This window comes from Schistocerca gregaria, chromosome 2 (assembly GCF_023897955.1).
Source record: "Schistocerca gregaria isolate iqSchGreg1 chromosome 2, iqSchGreg1.2, whole genome shotgun sequence".
NCBI lineage: Eukaryota > Metazoa > Arthropoda > Insecta > Orthoptera > Acrididae > Schistocerca > Schistocerca gregaria.
The window spans coordinates 87,653,162-87,672,962 of record NC_064921.1 but is presented as its reverse complement, the minus strand read 5'-3'; the positions used below and the strand labels follow the sequence as shown (position 1 = coordinate 87,672,962).

The window sequence follows — 19,801 nt, the reverse complement described above, 5'->3', positions numbered from 1 at the left end:
TGTGATAAGTAGTTACTGCGGTGGCTACAGCCTCAACGGAAAGAAAATGATAGGCGCTGTGTACTGCTAGCCAGCCGTTGTGGCCGAGCGGTTCTAGGCGCTCCAGTCCGGAACCGCGTTGTTACAGGTTAGAATACAGCCTCGGGCATGGATGTGTGTGATGTCCTTAGGTTAGTTAGGTTTAAGTAGTTCTAAGTCTAGGGGACTGATGACCTCAGATATTAAGTCCCATAGTGCTTAGAGCCAATTGAACCATTTTTTGTGTTCTGCTAGCCGATAACAATGAGTCTCCTTTGTCAATGTTTCGAAAACTCGCTACGTACATTTCTCAATTTTCAGTGGGCAATCTGATCTAAAGTAAATCGGTCGTGGAACGAGATATTAAAAATGTAGAAAATGCACAGAAGATTACGGGGAAAATAAACCACGAACTCTTCGTAACGTTTTGTGGTGCAAAATCCCGTAATTAATGTGCGATTGACTATTAATACGACGATAAATGTAATATACCTGCGCGAGAGATAAATACTCTGTGGAATTTAAGCATCTCCGTGCGAACTCGATACCAAAGAGATACAGACTGTATTAAGCTACGGCAAAGATATAATTATTCCATGATACATTGGAAGAGAGGTGCTCTATGTCCGGTTGAGAGGAGATTGTTGGAAGCCGCCATTAAGGCAGTAATCTATATTTTATGGTATTGAAGAAAATAGATACATATAAAAGCACAAAAGGAGTATCAAGTGTGTAGAGTTCATAACTCTAAATCATTAAAAAAAAAATCAGTGATTATAAAGACGCAAGTCGTTCGGAAGTGTTGTGTGGTTTGATGGTGCGAACCTGCAGTTTTACACGGATTTGGGATTCGTTGATAATATTTCTCCGAAGATCTAAATAATTTAACGAACTAAAGTTGGACACCACATTCCATACGCATGACACACCATAGCACTTGGCTGTACCGATCGATTTCCGTAGAGCGATAAATTATCTTTAGGGATTTCAGTTGGAGAAGTTACACCATGGAGACTCAACGAGATCTGCTGCTACGAAACGCATATGGTATTACCGTATTCTTTAACTTATAGAGGACAGTAAGCAATATAGACTTCACAACCGTCGCAAACATAATTAAAAGGACTCAAATAAAAGGAGCTAACAGTAAAAAGGAATCGCTAAACCAAACCACAGTTAGAAAATCAATTAATAATAATATGCAATCACATTAATAAAACGCTCACTAAACAATAGAGAGAATAAAAATAGGAACTTTAAATCCTGTATCGAACAAACATATGTGTCAGAAGAAGGCTTGTCAATTTAGTTTTGAAAACCTGGAGATTACCTCTGGCACATTCACTTCTGCTGGACATTTATTGACAATAGGGCCTCGCAGACTGTGCACATCTTTCTGCGATGACAAGGCCATAAGACTCATTTTTCAACATAACGGAGCACCATCGCACTGGAATTTGCCTGGGAATTCCTTAACATGAACTGGCTCAACGTTGTAACTGCCTTTAAGGGTTGTATGGGTGTTGAAGCAGTATCTCCAGGCGTACTCGCAGAAGTGTGGGACGAGTCTGACTGTCGTCTGGATGCTCGTCAGGTGGAGTGCACACTGAACTTAGACGTGCTTGCAAGTAAAACATATGCCATACAATACTGAATGGTTTCTTTGAAAATAAGTCTCTGCAAGAGAGACGCTCAGTACCTCGGCACGGGATTTTGTTGAAGTTTCGAGAACATACCTTCACCGAGGAGTCAAGCAGTATATTCCTCCCTCCTACGTATATCTCGCGAAGAGACCATAACGATAAAATCAGAAGCATACCGACAATCTTTCTTTCCACGAACAATAAGAGACTGGAATGGAAGGGAGAACCGATAGAGGTACTCAAAGTACCCTCCGCCACACACCGTCAGGAGGCTTGAAACGTAGGGATGTAGATGTAGAATAAAAATATGGTAGTCTTATGGGTAAATTAAAATTCACCCCTAGTTTTTTATCTTCATTCCAGCAGAAAATATGTTGTTGTTGTTGTGCTTTTCAGTCCTGAGACTGGTTTGGTGCAGCTCTCCATGCTACTCTATCCTGTGCAAGCTTCTTCATCTCCCAGTACCTACTGCAACCTACATCCTTCTGAATCTGCTTGGTATATTCCTCTCTTGGTCTCCCTCTACGATTTTTACCCTCCACGCTGCACTCCAATACTAAATTGGTGGTTCCTTGATGCCTCAGAACATGTCCTACCACCCGATCCCTTCTTCTGGTCAAGTTGTCCAACAAACTTCTCTTCTCCCCAATCCTATTCAATACTTCCTCATTAGTTATGTGAGCTACCCATCTAATCTTCAGCATTCTTCTGTAGCACCACATTTCGAAAGCTTCTATTCTCTTCTTGTCCAAACTATTTATCGTCCATGTTTCACTTCCATACATGGCTACACTTCATACAAATACTTTCAGAAATGACTTCCTGACACTTAAATCTATACTCGATGTTAACAAATTTCTCTTCTTCAGAAACGCTTTCCTTGCCATTGCCAATCTACATTTTATATCCTCTCTACTTCGACCATCATCAGTTATTTTGCTCCCCAAATAGCAAAACTCCTTTACTACTTTAAGTGTCTCATTTCCTAATCTAATTCCCTCAACATCACTCGACTTAATTCGACTACATTCCATTATCCTCGTTTTGCTTTTGTTGATGTTCATCTTATATACTCCTCTCAAGACACTGTCCATTCCATTCAACTGCACTTCCAAGTCCTTTGCTCTCTCTGACAGAATTACAATGTCATCAGCGAACGTCAAATTTTTAATTTCTTCTCCATGGATTTTAATACCTACTCCGAATTTTTCTTTTTCCTTTACTGCTTGCTCAATATACAGATTGAATAACATCGGGGAGAGGCTACACCCCTGTCTCACTCCCTTCCCACCTGTTGCTTCCCTTTCATACGCCTCGACTCTTGTAACTGCTTTCTGTACAAACTGTAAATAGCCTTTCGATCTCTGTATTTTACCCCTGCCACCTTCAGAATTTGAAGGAGAGTATTCCAATCAACATTGTCAAAAGCTTTCTCTAAGTCTGCAAATGCTAGAAACGTAGGTTTGCCTTTCCTTAATCTTTCTTCTAAGGTAAGTCATAAGGTCAGTATTGCCTCACGTGTTCCAGCATTTCTACGGAATCCAAACTGATCTTCCCCGAGGTCGGCTTCTACTAGTTTTTTCCATTCGTCTGTAAAGAATTCGTGTTAATATTTTGCAGCTGTGGCTTATTAAACTGATTGTTCGGTAATTTTCACATCTGTCAACACCTGCTTTCTTTGGGATTGGAATTATTATATTCTTCTTGAAGCCGAGGGTATTTCATCTGTCTCATACATCTTGCTAGGTCTTTCAGTGCTCTGTCACTCTTCACGCAGTATCGTGTCTCCCATTTCATCTTCATCTACGTCCTCTTCAGTTTCCATAATATTGTCCCCAAGTACATCGCCCTAGCATAGACCCTCTATATACTGCTTCCACCTTTCTGCTTTCCCTTCTTTGCTTAGAACTGGGTTTCCATTTGACCTCTTGATGTTCATACAAGTGGTTCTCTTATCTCCAAATGTCTCTTTAATTTTCGTGTAGGCAGTATCTATCTTACCCCTAGTGAGATAAGCCTCTACATCCTCACATATGTCCTCTAGCCATCCCTGCTCAGCCATTTTGCACTTCCTGTCGATCTCATTTTTGAGACGTTTGTATTCCTTTTTGCCTGCTTCATTTACTGCATTTTTATATTTTCTCCTTTCATCAATTAAATTCAATATTTCTTCTGTTACCCAAGGATTTCTACTAGCCCTCGTCTTTTTACCTACTTGATCCTCTGCTGCCTTCACTACTTCATCCTTCAAAGCTATCCATTCTTCTTCTACTGTATTTATTTCCCTCATTCCTGTCAATTGTTCCCTTATGCTCTCCCTGAAACTCTGTACAACCTCTGGCTCTTTCAGTTTATCCAGGTCTCATCTCCTTAAATTCCCACCTTTTTGCAGTTTCTTCAGTTTTAATCCACAGGTCATAACCAATAGATTGTGGTCAGAGTCCACATCTGCCCCCTGGAAATGTGTTACAATTTAAAACCTGGTTCCTAAATCTCTGTCTCACCATTATATAATCTATCTGATACCTTTTAGTATCTCCAGGGTTCTTCCATTTATACAACCTTCTTTCATGATTCTTAAACCAAGTGTTGGCTATGATTAAGTTGTGCTCTGTGCAAAATTCTACCAAGCGGCTTCCTCTTTCAGTTCTTACCGCCAATCCATATCCACCTACTACGTTTCCTTCTCTCCCTTTTCCTACACTCGAACTCCAGTCACCCATGACTATAAAATTTTCATCCCACTTAAGTATCTGAATAATTTCGTTTATTTCATCATACATTTCTTCAATTTCTTCATCATATGCAGAGGTAGTTCGCATATAAACTTGTACTACTGTAGTAGGTGTGGGCTTCGTATCTATCTTGGCCACAATAATGCGTTCACAATGCTGTTTGTAGTAGCTTAGGTTCATTCCTATTTTCCTATTCAATATTAAACCTACTCCTGCGTTACCCCTATTTGATTTTCTGTTTATAATCCTGTAGTCACCTGACCAAAAGTCTTGTTCCTCCTGCCACCGAACGTGACTAATTCCCACTATATCTAACTTTAACCTATCCATTTCCCTTTTTAAATTTTCTAATCTACCTGCCCTATTAAGGGATCTGACATTCCACGCTCCGATCCGTTGAACACCAGTTTTCTTTCTCCTGATAACGACATCCTCTTGAGTAGTCCCCGCCCGGAGATCCGAATGGGGGACTATTTTACCTCCGGAATATTTTATCCAAGGGGACGCCATCATCATTTAATCATACAGTAAAGCTGCATGCCCTCGGGAAAAATTACTGCTGTAGTTTCCCCTTGCTTTCAGCAGTTCGCAGTACCAGCACAGCAAGGCCGTTTTGGTTATTGTTACAAGGCCAGATCAGTCAATCATCCAGACTGTTGCCCCTGCAACTACTGAAAAGGCTGCTGCCCCTATTCAGGACCCACACGTTTGTCTGGCCTCTCAACAGATACCCCTCTGTTGTGGTTGTACCTACGGTACGGCTATCTGTATCGCTGAGGCACGGAAGCCTCCCCACTAACGGCAAGGTCCATGGTTCATGGGGGGCGGGGGGAGGGGGGGTGCGGAAAATATGATCTTTTGAATTCCTATGAATCTTTTTGAAATACCCAGGTTCCCTCTGTGGTGTTCAATTAGTGAATGCTTCTGCTTTTCCTAATCAAATGAGTTTCTGCTATTAGCAGCAAACCTCCTCAAGGAATGTCATTGTGCACTGCTAATCCAAAACATGATGACCACTGCCTACCGGGACTTTGTATGCCATCTGATGACGTTGAGGGCACGTGAGGCGCTAACAAAAATATGTAAGCGGAGCAGACACGGACGGGGGAGATCACGCTAGCGCAGATATGTTCTGCAAATGGGGAAATCCATTGAGATAAGCGATTGACAAACACTAGACTATTATTGCCCATAACCTGTGAACGGGTCCCTCAAAAATGGCGAAGATGATCGAATATTCACGTGCTGCTGTTGTGTGCGTGTACGGAAAGAGGTAAACGGATAGTGAAACTACCACTAGGCGCTAAATAGTTGGACATCGACGACTCTTCACAGAAAGTAGGGCTCGGAGGCTTGTTAGCTCTGTAAAGTAGGACAGATGGTGATATGAGGCATCCCTGCCGAAGGAGGACAACGCTGGCACTCGTACAGCTGTTTCGGAGCACACTGTTCATTGTTAGGTTGTTCAATATGGAGCTTCGCAGTAGACCACCTCTACGTGTCCACATGTTGAACCAACGACACCGGCAGTTACGGCTGCAGTGCTCACGCGACCTTTGGGATTCGACCGTCGATCAATGGAAACGTGTCGGCTCTTCGTATGAATCATATTTTTGTTACACTAGGTCGCTGGCCATATCCACAGACGCCGTCATCGAGGTGTAGGGCGGCTCGAAACGTGGAGCGCGTCACGGGCGCAGTCTGGTGGAGCAGTATTACGTAACGGGAGACATTCCCCTGCACTTTCATGGGTCCTGTGGTAGTAATCGAAGACATGCTGAGAACTGCGAACTACTGCATCCCTTCGTGTTTGATGTCTTCCCCGACGGCAATATCATCTTTCAGCAGTATAATTGCCCGTGCGTCGGAGCCAGAACCGTGCTACAGTGGTTTGGGGAACATTATAGTGAACTCACGTTTATATCTCGGCGACCAAATTCACCTGAAGCAAATCCTATGAAACCATTTGTGTCTCTATTGGACTACATTACCGCGTACACCAATCAGCGGCCCGTTATTTACGCGACCTACATGATCCGTGCGTAGACATTTAATGCCACACATCTCATTTAATGCCACACAGCTCCACAAACCTACCAACAAACCTCGGATCCCTGATACATAGTATCAGTGATGTATTTCGTTCCAAAGACGGACAAGCAAGCTAATGTTTTGGTTCATCAGTGTATAGCGGTAGCACAGAGTTGGAAGTCTGGACTGTTGAGCAACGGCCAGCTCGAAGTTCGCGGAATGCCCTTAACTTATCTAAGAAAGTGCAGAGTTGCCGCAACATATGATACTACAGAATAAAACATAGGGAAACTAAGAAGTAATCAAGGTTTTTTATGCCCTAGTGTCGGAGATCCTGTTCTTATACGAGGTCTGCTCAAAAGATTCCGAAACTTTGGCCACAAAATTTTTCTGCGCTTATCTTTTACTTATTATGCATGGTATTCTTCGAAATACTCCCTTCCACAATTGATACACCGCTCCCAATGCCGTTTCCACTTACGGAATCAGTGTTGATAAGCCTTTTGCTGGATAGCGCGAAGCGCCCTCTGCGAATTTTCTTTTAATTCATCTGCCGTTGCAGATCTTCGTCTTTCATCATCTAAACATCATAACCGTAGACCCATGTCTTATCACCAGTTATGATTCTCTTAAAGAACATCTCGTTCTCTATTGCTTAATCCAAAAGCTCTTCACAGATTGCGAGACGGAACGTCTTTCTGGGCTGACACATGACGCGCAGGACGAACTTAGCGGCAGCACGAGGTATTCCAAGACGTTCTCTCAGGATTTCATGATATGCTCCAACCGAAATGTCACATTCTTCCGCAATCTCTCGGACAGTCAGTCTTCTCGCAGGTTCGAATCCTGCTTCGGGCATCGATGTGTGTGATGTTCTTAGGTTGGTTAGGTTTAAGTAGTTCTAAGTTCTAGGGGACTCATGAGCACAGCAGTTAAGTCCCATAGTACTCAGAGCCATTCGAACAGTCAGTCTTCGATTGGCACGCACAACTTAGTTGACGTGCCTGACATGAGGGTCGTCGGTAGAAGCCGAGGGGCGTCCTCAATGAGGATCAACTTTAACTTCAGCCCAGTCATTTTTAAACCGTGTGAACCATTCGTAACACCGAGGACGGCTTCGGTACGCATCACTGTATGCTTCCTGCGTCATTTGGTGTGTCTCTGTAGAGGTTTTCTTGGATTTCACGCAAAATTTAAAGCAGACGTGTTGCTCCTCTAACTCTGCCCTTTCGAAGTTTACGACACAACGTTCTACTCAATACAGCACTGAACAATAACTAGCAGACATAAAGGAAACTTCCGGCAGTTACATATTAAACACAGCCGTGTGCAGGAATGCCAACCTCTTTTCGCTCCAACACGCCATTGGCGCGAAATTACGAATGTTTCGGAAGTTTTTGAACAGCCTTCGTATTGAACGCGACAGCGTTCAGTACCGGAATAAAATCGTGTGCGTGATGCTCCGAGTACAGTTTTTCATGCGTTTTCAGTCCGAAAAATTTTAACTGTTCGACATGTGGTCATCTCCTTATGTCGAAATGTCACTTTACAGAGAATTCTGTGTCAGAAGCGCTATGAACCGTGTGTTATTTCATTTACTGTAGAATCTGTTTTCCTCCACAAGTCTTGACAGATATCACCCGCTACTACAGGTGCCCAGAATGGTTGAGTGAGAGGGTTTCAGTCGGCTTATCGCAAGTCAGCGCGTAATCAGGGTTGACAGTACTGAACAGTACTCCCTTTGCTGCACAACATAGTCACAACAGTAGTTTGTCATTTGTCTGTGGACAAAAAGAACCGTAACTGATTCCTGAGTCTGCATTCATTTTTATAGTGCAGTGCTATCGTAACAAGGTCTAAAGAACTCAGCTATGATGTACTGTAGGGTTCTACATCTACACATCTTCGGACTCAAATGCATCAGTCGAGAAGAGAGTGCAGAGAAGTGTGAAATTGCAGACAGAAGGATGTCTTCTCTAGGAACAGGGGCTTTCTGAAACTGTACGGGGTGCAACACAGTTCAACATGCACAGTCCCACAATCAAGTTTGTTTGGCTGCACCATAATTTGTCAAATTAGAGAACCGAAGACTGCCTTGGTCCATTTCTAAGCTGTTAACACTTTGCTGTCCGGCGACACCGCAGTGGTGTCGTGCGTGGACAGCGGTCAACGGGCGGCGACAGCACGGTGGTATCGCGAGCATAGTATCGCGCAGTGGCCGGCGACAGCATATTAGTATTTTTGCATTCTGTTGGTGTTTTGTTTAGGTAACAGTAAGTTACACACGTCAACAATTGTTTTGTTTTTGTAAGTACTTGTGCCCTTTCATCATGGCGGACGAAAGGGACAAGAGGATTATTTACCACGAATGCGCGGACGTCTTGTCTGACGTTCCCGAGTCCGCAGCTCGTGGTCTCGCGGTCGCGTTCTCGCTTCCCGAGCACGGGGTCCCGGCTTCGATTCCCGGCGGGGTCAGGGATTTTCACCTGCCTCGAGGTGACTGAGTGTTTGTGTTGTCCTCATCATCATTCATGAATGTGGTGAGTTTGGACTGACCAAAGGTTGGGAATTTGTACGGGCGCTGATAACCGCGCAGTTGAGCGTCCCACAAACCAAACATCATCATCATCATCATCATCTGACGTTCCGGACGACTTGGCCGATTGGGAAGAAGACATTCGATATCAAAAAAATGGAAGTGAAGTAGAATCGTAGGAAGACGGTGAAATACGTCCAAGAAGAATTCGGCGAACGCTACGGTTGTCAACTGATTCGGCTGAATCAGACGAAGAAGAAGTGCACAGTGGTCAGACATTGATTTACCGAGGACCAATAATAAATTTGAAGGATCCTCGAGTCCAAACGTATTTCCCAAAGATACACAGAGCGTCGAGGATATCGTGCAATTATATATTGGGAACTATCTATTTGCATATATTAGCAACGAAACCAAAAAGTACTAATTCTAAATTGCAATAGAAGGAAACTGGAATTTAAAAATGCCAAATTTGTCGACGTTACGGGACCCGAACTTAGAAAATGGTTTGCGCTTGCTATCCTTATGGGAACTGTAAGAAAAGCAAGGATCAATGATTATTGGTCAACGAATCCGTTGACAGACACACCTATATTTCGCCAAACGATATCCCGCAACCGATTCAGACAAATATTGTCATTTTTACATTTTTCCAACAGCAACAATAAACTGGATAATGCCGAGTAATCCTACTTAGCGTTGCCGGTGCCAAGCGAATAAATTTGTACGAGATGTGCGCAAAGTGTTAAAACTCAGTCATACCTATCAATTTCGGGGTCATTATGTGAGGGTTCCACACTCAGTTAGCAATTATTCGAGTGCTGTTTCTGTGTTACATTGCACCTAAAAAATGCGAAAACGTAGGTCTCCAAACACATTTTGTTTAACAGTTAGTATGTCAGTGAACATTTTGTAACAGGACACACAAAAGTGACGCTATAAATCCATTAACATGGTCAGATAAGAAGTTTCGTGTGAAATATTAGAAATGGCATCAAAGTTATATAAGCGTTTTTTAAGTTTATTTCCAGTTTCTCCACTTTGAGGAGTGTTAACGTGACATTTATGCCCGTTATTTCTGCTGGTATCTAACAGATCTTTCTGAATTGTGCTATTTTTTCGGTTCCATATTACTTTTCACTGTCAGAGTACATTTTGGAAATTTCTGATAATTCCTATGGGACCAAACTGCTGAGGTCATCGGTCCATAGGGTTACAGACTACTTAATCTAACTTTAGCTTACTCTAAGGACAACACACACACTCATGCCCGAGGGAGGACTCAAACCTCCGAGGGGGGGAAGCCGTGCGAACCGTGGCAAGGCTCCTCAGACCTGGCGCCGTACTTTTGGTACAGTTATGATCAAAATTGCGAACAACTTTTAGGATATCCTGGCTTTAATCATATGATGGATGGAATTTCAGATCACTGAATCATAAAAGTGGCGTTACTAGTGATAGTACTATAATAAAATAATGTTATGTGAACACTGTAATGAAACATGCTTACTATTTACGTACGGAAGTTGTGGTGTCACCGCAGACACCACACTTGCTAGGTGGTAGCCTTTAAATCAGCCGAGGTCCGTTAGTGTACGTCGGACCCGCTTGTCGCCACTATCAGTGACTGCAGACCGAGCGCCGCCACACGGCAGTTCTAGAGAGACTTCCTAGCACTCACCCCAGTTGTACAGCCGACTTTGCTAGCGATGGTTCACTGACAAAATACGCTCTCATTTGCCGAGACGATAGAAAGAGCGACGTTCGTCATTAATGGATTAAAGTTAAGTATTCCACCAGCTACGTCCGTTTTTCTCAATTCTAATTCCCTTGTCATGTTCCAGACCTCACACCAGCCTGCGTGAGCTAAAACGCGTGCATTTCGGCCTCCTTTAGAAAAACACGGTTGGCTCTCCTGCCAACCACAACAGAAGTCATGCCTTAAAACGTTGAGTGGGTATCTGTAAGTAGTTTGAGACACAATAAGTTACGGGTACTACCTGTTAAATTTAGTTCTTGGAGCATAATATATTCTCATACTCATTGAGTCACTCTTATAAAAAATGACAGTCTTGGAATCTCGCCATCTCTTGGATAAGTTTCTGCGAACACACATGCGCGCTAACTCGTTTTGCGCAGTGTTTCCCATCTTTTACTATGCACATTCCTTGAATTATATCTGGAGAATAAAATTAATGACGCATTGATTAAAACATTGGACCCGTATTCGCGAGAACAAGCTCAAGGCCCGCACAAACGGCTTCGTCGCATCACTTCTGGCGAATCTCAGGACGATTCCCACTATCTTCTTCCCTCATTTATATTCATCTGAGTTATTATATGCACAACGTAATTTGGCTCTTCCTTGGAGCAAAGCCGCGCGGGATTAGCCGGGCGGTCTTAGGCGCTGCAGTCATAAACTGTGCGGCTGGTCCCGGCGGAGGTTCGAGTGCTCCCTCGGGCATGGGTGTGTGTCTTTGTCCTTAGGATAATTTAGATTAAGTAGTGTGTAAGCTTAGGGACTGATGACCTTAGCAGTTAAGTCCCATAAGATTCCGCTCACATTTGAACATTTGATTTGGAGCAAAGGCATCAGTTGAAGTCAGTCGCTTGTGCTAAACCCCTAATGAGCACTTCGTCGACGAGACGTTAAACTCTTCCTTTTCGCCAACGTCTAAAAGTGAGGCAGATTTGCAGAAAAATCAGGTGTAATTTCTTCAGCACGTTAGGATGAAGATACTCAGATGCAGTTTGTAAACAGTAAAAACGCAGCTTTCACTCTGAAATGCTCGTTCCTATAGGTAAATAAAAATTTCGACATACAGATAGTTGATGGACTTTTATTCATAGAACATATACCTTAAATTGCGCATGTGTCAAATGAGAAACTGTTACGGACTCGATGAATAGAGTTCTCGGAACTCTTAGCAGGCGTTACTGTGCTGTCAGGAAATTGAAGAAAAATAAGTCGCATGCCGTGACCAGGATTCGAACCTGGGTTCTTGCGGCCACAACGCAATGTCCTAACCACTAGACTATCACGGCTGACACAGTAAACGTCCCAGAGCAGTGCAGTTGCTTTCTCTTGGCTGCGGCCGCAGGCTGCCTCGTCGGGTTCCGCATAGCAGCGTCACTTCCGCTCCCTCGCGCGTCAGCTAAAGTCGAAACCTCTTTACGGGTTACTCGTCTCTCGCGCAGGCTTAAACGGCAAAACTTGGGATCTGTCTGTTAGCAGTCGCTCGTACTCGTGAAACTTCTGTACCCCACCATCGTAAGAAGGCACGTTGCACCGACTCCATCCGCTCTCAGTAAATACCGCGCGGAGATTACTCTGCGTGAATTCGCATAATATAACCTGGTCCCCTTGTGGGTACAACTTCGGGTCGCTACTGAATGTTTCCGCTTGTTGCCAACATTCCAACATTAGCTACTAAAAAAATACATCACGCCGTATCATTGCAGCAGGCACTGGAATGTAAATACCGTGTGGCTGGGGCCTCCCGTCGGGTAGACCATTCACGTGGTGCAGGTCTTTCGAGTTGACGCCACTTCGGTGACTTGCGTGACGACGATGGAATGATGACGATTAGGACAACACAACACCCAGTCGCCGAGCGGAGAAAATTACCGACCCAGCTGGTAGTGGAAGCCGGCGGCCGTTAGGTATGACATTCCGTCGCGCTGACCACTCAGCTACCAGGGGCGGACAGGCACTATGAATGCAATGTTGATTCCAGTGTGCTCGCTGCCCAGCGAGAAATAGGCGAGACTGGTTTCCCACTCCCCCTTTCCCCGAGCATCAGTCGATAAACTAGGCGGCGATCGTGTGCGTACCCTCGTAGCATCCTCTGCCAAGATGTCACGTTATATTAGTGTTCAACGCGGGCGGTTGGTACGGTTACTGTGCATAGTTGTAAGCAGTCAAAAAATTCAGAGTAGGTTAAATACCCACTCTGGATTTGGGAGAATATAAAAACACCCAGAGAACGTTAGTGAGACAGCTATGCTAACTGCAATTACTTTCTGCTTACATGCATGTGTGGAGAACTGACAGTGTTGAGGATCCAGAGGTCTACGTAATACTCCGAAATTAATTCACTGTCTGCAGATTCCTTGTCATCAGCTGTATTAGGTCACCACAGAGTAGTAAATTTATACTTCACACAGTCGATGTCAAGGAATTAGCAGACAGCGAACTAATTTATCTACTTTTGTCAGAGCTGCTCTCACAAATACACATTAATGCGACCACCTGTCTAAAGCCTGAATAACTACCTTTTACAGCGTAGACCGCTGCAAGATGTGCAGGAAGAGAGTCCAAGTGTTTTTGGAAGGTACCAACAGGGATGTAGGGTCATGTCGACTCCAGTGCCGCTGGCAGCTGCGATAGATTCTCGGTCTTAGGATCCACGGCGCGAATAGCCCGATCAAGGTGGCCTACAGATTCTCGACTGTGTTTAAATCCGTGAGTTTATTGGCCAGGGGAGTACGTTAAGCTCAACTTCGTGCCCTTTGAACCACGCGCGAACACTGGGAGCTGTGTGGCACGTTCCATATTCCTACTGGTAGATGTCATCTGACTGAAGAAAAGCAAACTGCGTGCAGGTGGTGTACGTGGCCCGTTAGGATAGATGCCTACTTGTGTTCATCCACTGTGTCTTCCAGAATGAGGACATCACGCAGTGAATGCCGCGGAAATATTCGCCAAACCGTAACGTTCCTTCCTCTGGCCTGGACCCTCCCGACGGTTATCGCAGGGTGCAGGGAGCATCAAACGTTGTTCATCTGAAGTGGCCACCTGTCGCCACTAAGTAGACGCCCAGTTGCAGCACTGGCGTGCAAATTCCATCCTTCTTTGGCGATGAACAACTGGCAACATGGGTGCATGAGCAACGTGCCTGTTCCGGAGGCCCACACGTGGCAACATTCGCTGAAAGGTCGATTGGGAGAGACTTTTGGTAGTAGCACTGTTGATATTTTTAAAAATATCGGATGTCCGATACATCGATATCTACATTATAATGTTGTCGGCGCTATACATATCGACAAAAATATTGATATAACAACGTAACAGCTATCGACGTACCAGACTGTAAAAGTAACGGCTGCACATTGTAAATATAGTGCCGGACTTAGATCTATATATTGAAGTATTGACTTATTATTAGATATTCTGTAAATGAACAAGCTAGCTGTCAGCTGATCTCCTTTACAGCAAGAAAGAAAGGAAAACGATGTACGTTCACGCTTGGCGATAATCATTTTGCTAACAAAGGTAACAGCGTGTAAGTGTCACAATAGAAGTTGTCCGACGGGTTCGTCGCGTAGCGGATTCACTTCGACCCCCCCCCCCCCCCCCCCTGCAAACGCCAGCGACCTGGCACTCGTAGTGCCAAAATTACATGGTGAAGTCAAACGTTGCAGTTTCTGTTGGTAGCGAGCGCCGATTACGTCAGCATTTTACCACACACGTCTCCGTCCAGCGCAAAAATCAGTCTTGTCAGTTAGATTAGAGTCATCTTTTTCAGCAACTGTTTTCGAAGTTTGCTGATATGCGGGAAGGCGCACGAGATGTATTAAAACTTGTTTTTAACGCAGCTGGTGTGCTATTCCTTCAAATCGGAAATCTTGTTATTCCATTCACTCCACCACCCGCTGATGAAATCGGTCTTCTTTGTGACACCTGTACTTGCTTCACACAGCAAAAGAGAAAGACTGGACGTGATGGGAGCTCAAAAAGCAGTGGTAAGAATCGTTCGTACAGTTAAAGTAAAATTATGTACTACTACAATTCGGAAAGAACAACTTCTTATATTTACCGAAAACTGCAAAAAAAAAAAAAAATATTAAATGAAAATATCGGCACTCGATGTTGCTATTCCAATATCATTATATCGGGCGAAAATCCTAAACGATATATATCGATACTTTCTGTAATATTTTTTGATGTATCGATATCGATATTTTATCCTAGTTGGTAGCCCCTTGGTTCATCCGGGCGGTCAGGTGTTCAACAGCTGCATGCCTATACACCCGTCATCTATGGCCCGTGGTGCGCCGCAGCTGCCTAGTGCGCCGCTTTTGGAAGCGTCATTTTGCCATGCACGGTATACTCTAATCACGACGGAAGACGAACAATTTACAAATTTAGCCGAATGCTTCCACTCTTGGCCCGAAAGCCAATGACCATACCGTTTTGGACGTCACATAAGTCCTTCCGTTTCCGTATTACAACGACTGCGCTGTTATCCTCGTCTCCCGACGCACTTTATAAAACCACCACCTGCCGTCTGTGAGTGGTTATCGCACGTTGACGTCGAGTATACGCTGTCGTCACATTACTGTGACTGGAGAATGTACACTACTGGCCATTAAACACCACGAAGATGACGTGCTACAGACGCGAAATTTAACCGACAGGAAGAAGATACTGTGATATGCAAATGATGAGCTTTTCGGGGCAGTCACACAACGTTGGCGCCGGTGGCGACACCTAAAACGTGCTGACATGAGGAAAGTTTCCAACCGATTTCTCATACACAAACGGCAGTTGACCGGCGTTGCCTGGTGAAACGTTTTTGTGATGCCAAGTGTAAGGAGGAGAAATGCGTACCATCACGTTTCCGACTTTGATAAAGGTCGCATTGCAGCCTATCGCGCTTGCGGTTTATCATACCGCGACATTGCTGCTCGCGTTGACTGTACGACTCCAATGACTGTTAGCAGAATGTGGAATCGGTGGCTTCAGGAGGGTAATACGGAACGCCCTACTGGATCCCAACGGCCTCATATCTGTAGCAGTCGAGATGACAGGAATCTTATCCACATGGCTGTAACGGATCGTGCAGCCACGTCCCGATCCCTGAGTCAACAGGAGGGGACGTTTGCAAGACAACAACCATCTGCACCAACAGTTCGACAACGTTTGCAGCAGCATGAACTATCTGCTCGGAGACCGTAGCTGCGGTTACCCTTGACGCTGCATCACAGACAGGAGCGGCTGCGATGGTGTACTCAACGACGAACCTGGGTGCACGAATGGCAAAAAGTCATTTTTTCGGATGAATCCACGTTCTGTTTACAGCATCGTGATGGTCGCACCAGTGTTAGGCGACATCGCGGCGAACGCACATTGGAAGTGTGTATTCGTCATCGCCATCCCGGCGTGATGGTATGGGGTGCCATTGGTTACACGTCTCGGTCACCTCTTGTTCGTATTGACGGCACTTTGAACAGTGGACGTTACATTTCAGTTGTGTTACGGCCCGTGGCTCTACCCTCCATTCGATCCCTGCGAAATGTTACATTTCAGCAGGATAATGCACGACCGCATGTTGCAGGTCCTGTACGGGCCTTTCCGGATACAGAAAATGATCGACTGCTGCCCTGGTCAGCACATTCTCCAGATCTCTCACCAACTGAAAACGTCTGGTCAATGGTGGCCGAGCAACTGGCTCATCACAATACGCCAGTCACTACTCTTGATGAACTGTGGTATTGTGTTGAAGCTGCATGGGCAACTGTACCTGTACACGCCATCCAAGCTCTGTTTGACTCAATGTCCAGACGTATCAAGGCCGTTATTACGGCCAGAGGTGGTTGTTCTGGGTACTGATTTCTCAGGATCTATGCACCCAAATTGCGTGAAAATGTAATCACATGTCAGTTCTAGTATAATATATTTGTCCAATGAATACCCGTTTATCTACTACTTTAAGCGTCTCATTTCCTAATCTAATTCCCTCAGCATCACCCGATTTAATTCAACTACATTCCATTATCCTCGTTTTGCTTTTGTTGATGTTCATCTTATATCCTCCTTTCAAGACACTGTCCATTCTGTTCAACTGCTCTTCCAAGTCCTTTGCTGTCTCTGACAGAATTGCAATGTCATCGGCGAACCTCAAAGTTTTAACTTCTTCTCCATGGACTTTAATTCCTACTTCAAATTTTTCTTTAGTTTCCTTTACTGCTTGCTCAATATACAGATTGAATAACATCGGGGAGAGCCTACAACCCTGTCTCACACCTTCCCAACCACTGCTTCCCTTTCACGAACCTCGACTCTTATAACTGCCATCTGGTTTCTGTACAAATTGTAAATAGCCTTTCGCTCCCCTGCCACCTTCAGCATTTGAAAGAGAGTATTCCAGTCAACATTGTCAAAAGCTTTCTCTAAGTCAACAAATGCTAGAAACGTATTTCCTTGCTTTTTGTATTTTTTTAATTTCGCGGAAATCGGATGCTTATTCTAAGCGTTTGCTTACCTTAGACGAGCAGTAAAGCCGTTTTCTAGAGTATTATGCGTTTATTAAGTGTGATGTGGGGCTCCAGTTATAGAATATGAAAAAATTAGTGAGGTTATTTTTCATGTGGCAAATTTTTCCGGTGAACTTACAGCATAATATAACATTAAACATCTGTCTTTTTTTCGATACTCATATTGTCATATTACTCAGTCAAATTTACTCCAGTAATTCAAGAAATACGAAAGTAAGAGATTGTCTACGATAGCCGGAATAGTGATATATTACAAGTTTTCCTTTCACTGTAGAATGTCTCATTGTAGATAAACTCATAGCAGACGTGGATAGATTCGTGGTGAGAGACAACAGGAAATTCGAGGAAGGCGTAGATGAAGCACTGTTGGGAAGCAAACGCATAAAAGACTTCTGCACCAACTTTGAAGTGTGCCATGGAGCCTTTAATGATGAGAATGTCGAGAGAGCTGATACTGAAAATCATGTGCAAAATCGTTGTTTTTCGTTTGTTTTAAATTTTGAATGACTGTGGATAATGTAAATATTATTCTTATCGGAACAAAATTAAGAACTACATTGTAAATCCAAGTGTCTAGCATTATAATTTTACACTTCAAAGCATGTAGTTAAAACACCTTAGATTTCCAAAAAAAAAGCACTGTAGTGATTTTAATAAGCAGTTTGCTACCTTCGACAATCATGGCTCTGAACTTTCCAAATATATTACGTACCTGAAAAATGAAACTGCATAGTAATACAGAACACGTCTTAGTATTTTTTTATTTTCTTGCACAGATTTTTTTGCACTTTTTGTGTAGCATAAACATATATTTTGGTTTTTAGCGTCAGGTGCAAAGAACTCTTCAGTGCCTTCAGTTTTGAAAAACTGGACGAAGCGTAGGCCATGGCTTGAACAGACTTCTGATACATGGATCCAACAAAGACAAATATCCCAACTTTATGACGTTTGTAAAAGCTAGAACAGAAGATATGACAATTAAAATCTTGCCTACAAAGAGATGGTTACAAATGGCAACACCAGGATAATCAAAATGAAATTCTCGGGCTGATGACAACAACTGTCTTGTCAGAAATTATGAGCAAGATAAAACTACTGCATATCTTTCAGTTTTATTGGATGAAGCTTGTGACGTTTCCCAAACTGAACAAGTCTCTGTCTCAGACTCGAAGGAGATGACTCAGTGTCGAGCACACTGTACTCGCATTCGGGAGGACGACGGTTCAAACCTGCCTAGGGGCATCCACATTTACTTCTTCCTTGATTTCTCTAAATTGCTCCTGGCAAATGTCTGGCTGGTTGCTTTGAAGAGGGTGCGGCCGATTTCCTTTCCCATCCTTGAAGTAATCCGAGCTTCCGCTCCGTCTCTTATGACCTCGATGACGAGGAGACGTTAAATCCCAATCTGTCTTCCTTCTTTCCTTCTGGAAACAGCGAAAGACTCTCTTATCGGATTTTATTCTACGGATCGTACTTTGGCGAAAATCTTTATTGATCACGACAAAGACGTTTGAGCCCTGCATAAGTTACCACTCAAACTCGAAGGCCAGTGTTACGATTGGACTTCAAATGTTTCTGGCAAAGTCTGGGGATTGCAGTCACGAATACGGAAGTAAGAGCTTCGAGCATTACGTGTGCATTGTAACGCTCATAACCTTCATCTCATCGTACAGTACGAAACTGAATCAGGATTCTCAGTAAGAAAATTTGTTAGCGTAATAAAAGATTTAATAAACTTTGTGCGGCACTCACCGTAACGCGATGCTTAGTTGAAAGAGCTGCAGATTGAAGCTGAGAAAGACCCTGAAAAATGTTTACCTTCTCTCTTCCAACAAGGTATACAGGGTGTTACAAAAATGTACGGCCAAACTTTCAGGAAACATTCCTCACACACAAATAAAGAAAAGATGTTATGTGGACATGTGTCCGGAAACGCTTAATTTCCATGTTAGAGCTCATTTTAGTTTCGTCCACCTACCCTCAGTGGAGCACGTTATCATGATTTCATACGGGATACTCTACCTGTGCTGCTAGAACATGTTCCTTTACAAGTACGCCACAACATGTGGTTCATGCGCGATGGAGCTCCTGCACATTTCAGTCGAAGTGTTCGTACGCTTCTCAACAACAGATTCGGTGACCGATGGGTTGGTAGAGGCGGACCAATTCCATGGCTTCCACGCTCTCCTGACCTCAACCCTCTTGACTTTCATTTATGGGGGCATTTGAAAGCTCTTGTCTACGCAACCCCGGTACCAAATGTAGAGACTCCTCGCGTCCGTATTGTGGACGGCTGTGATACAATACGCCATTCTCCAGGGCTGCATCAGCGCATCAGGGATTCCATGCGACGGAGGTTGGATGCATGTTTCTCGCTAACGGAGGACATTTCGAACATTTTTTGTAACAAAGTGTTTGAAGTCACGCTGGTACGTTCTGTTGCTGTGTGTTTCCATTCCATGATTAATGTGATTTGAAGAGAAGTAATAAAATGAGCTCTAACGTGGAAAGTAAGCATTTCCGGAAACATGTCCACATAACATAATTTCTTTCTTTGT

General features: G+C 43.9%; 1 non-coding gene across 1 annotated transcript; it reads right to left on the bottom strand.

Annotated features, from left to right (window-relative positions):
• Positions 1 to 11,936: 11,936 nt before the first annotated feature.
• Positions 11,937 to 12,008, bottom strand: Trnah-gug (transfer RNA histidin (anticodon GUG)). Its single transcript has one exon. It is a non-coding gene; the product is annotated as a tRNA-His (tRNA).
• Positions 12,009 to 19,801: the final 7,793 nt, after the last annotated feature.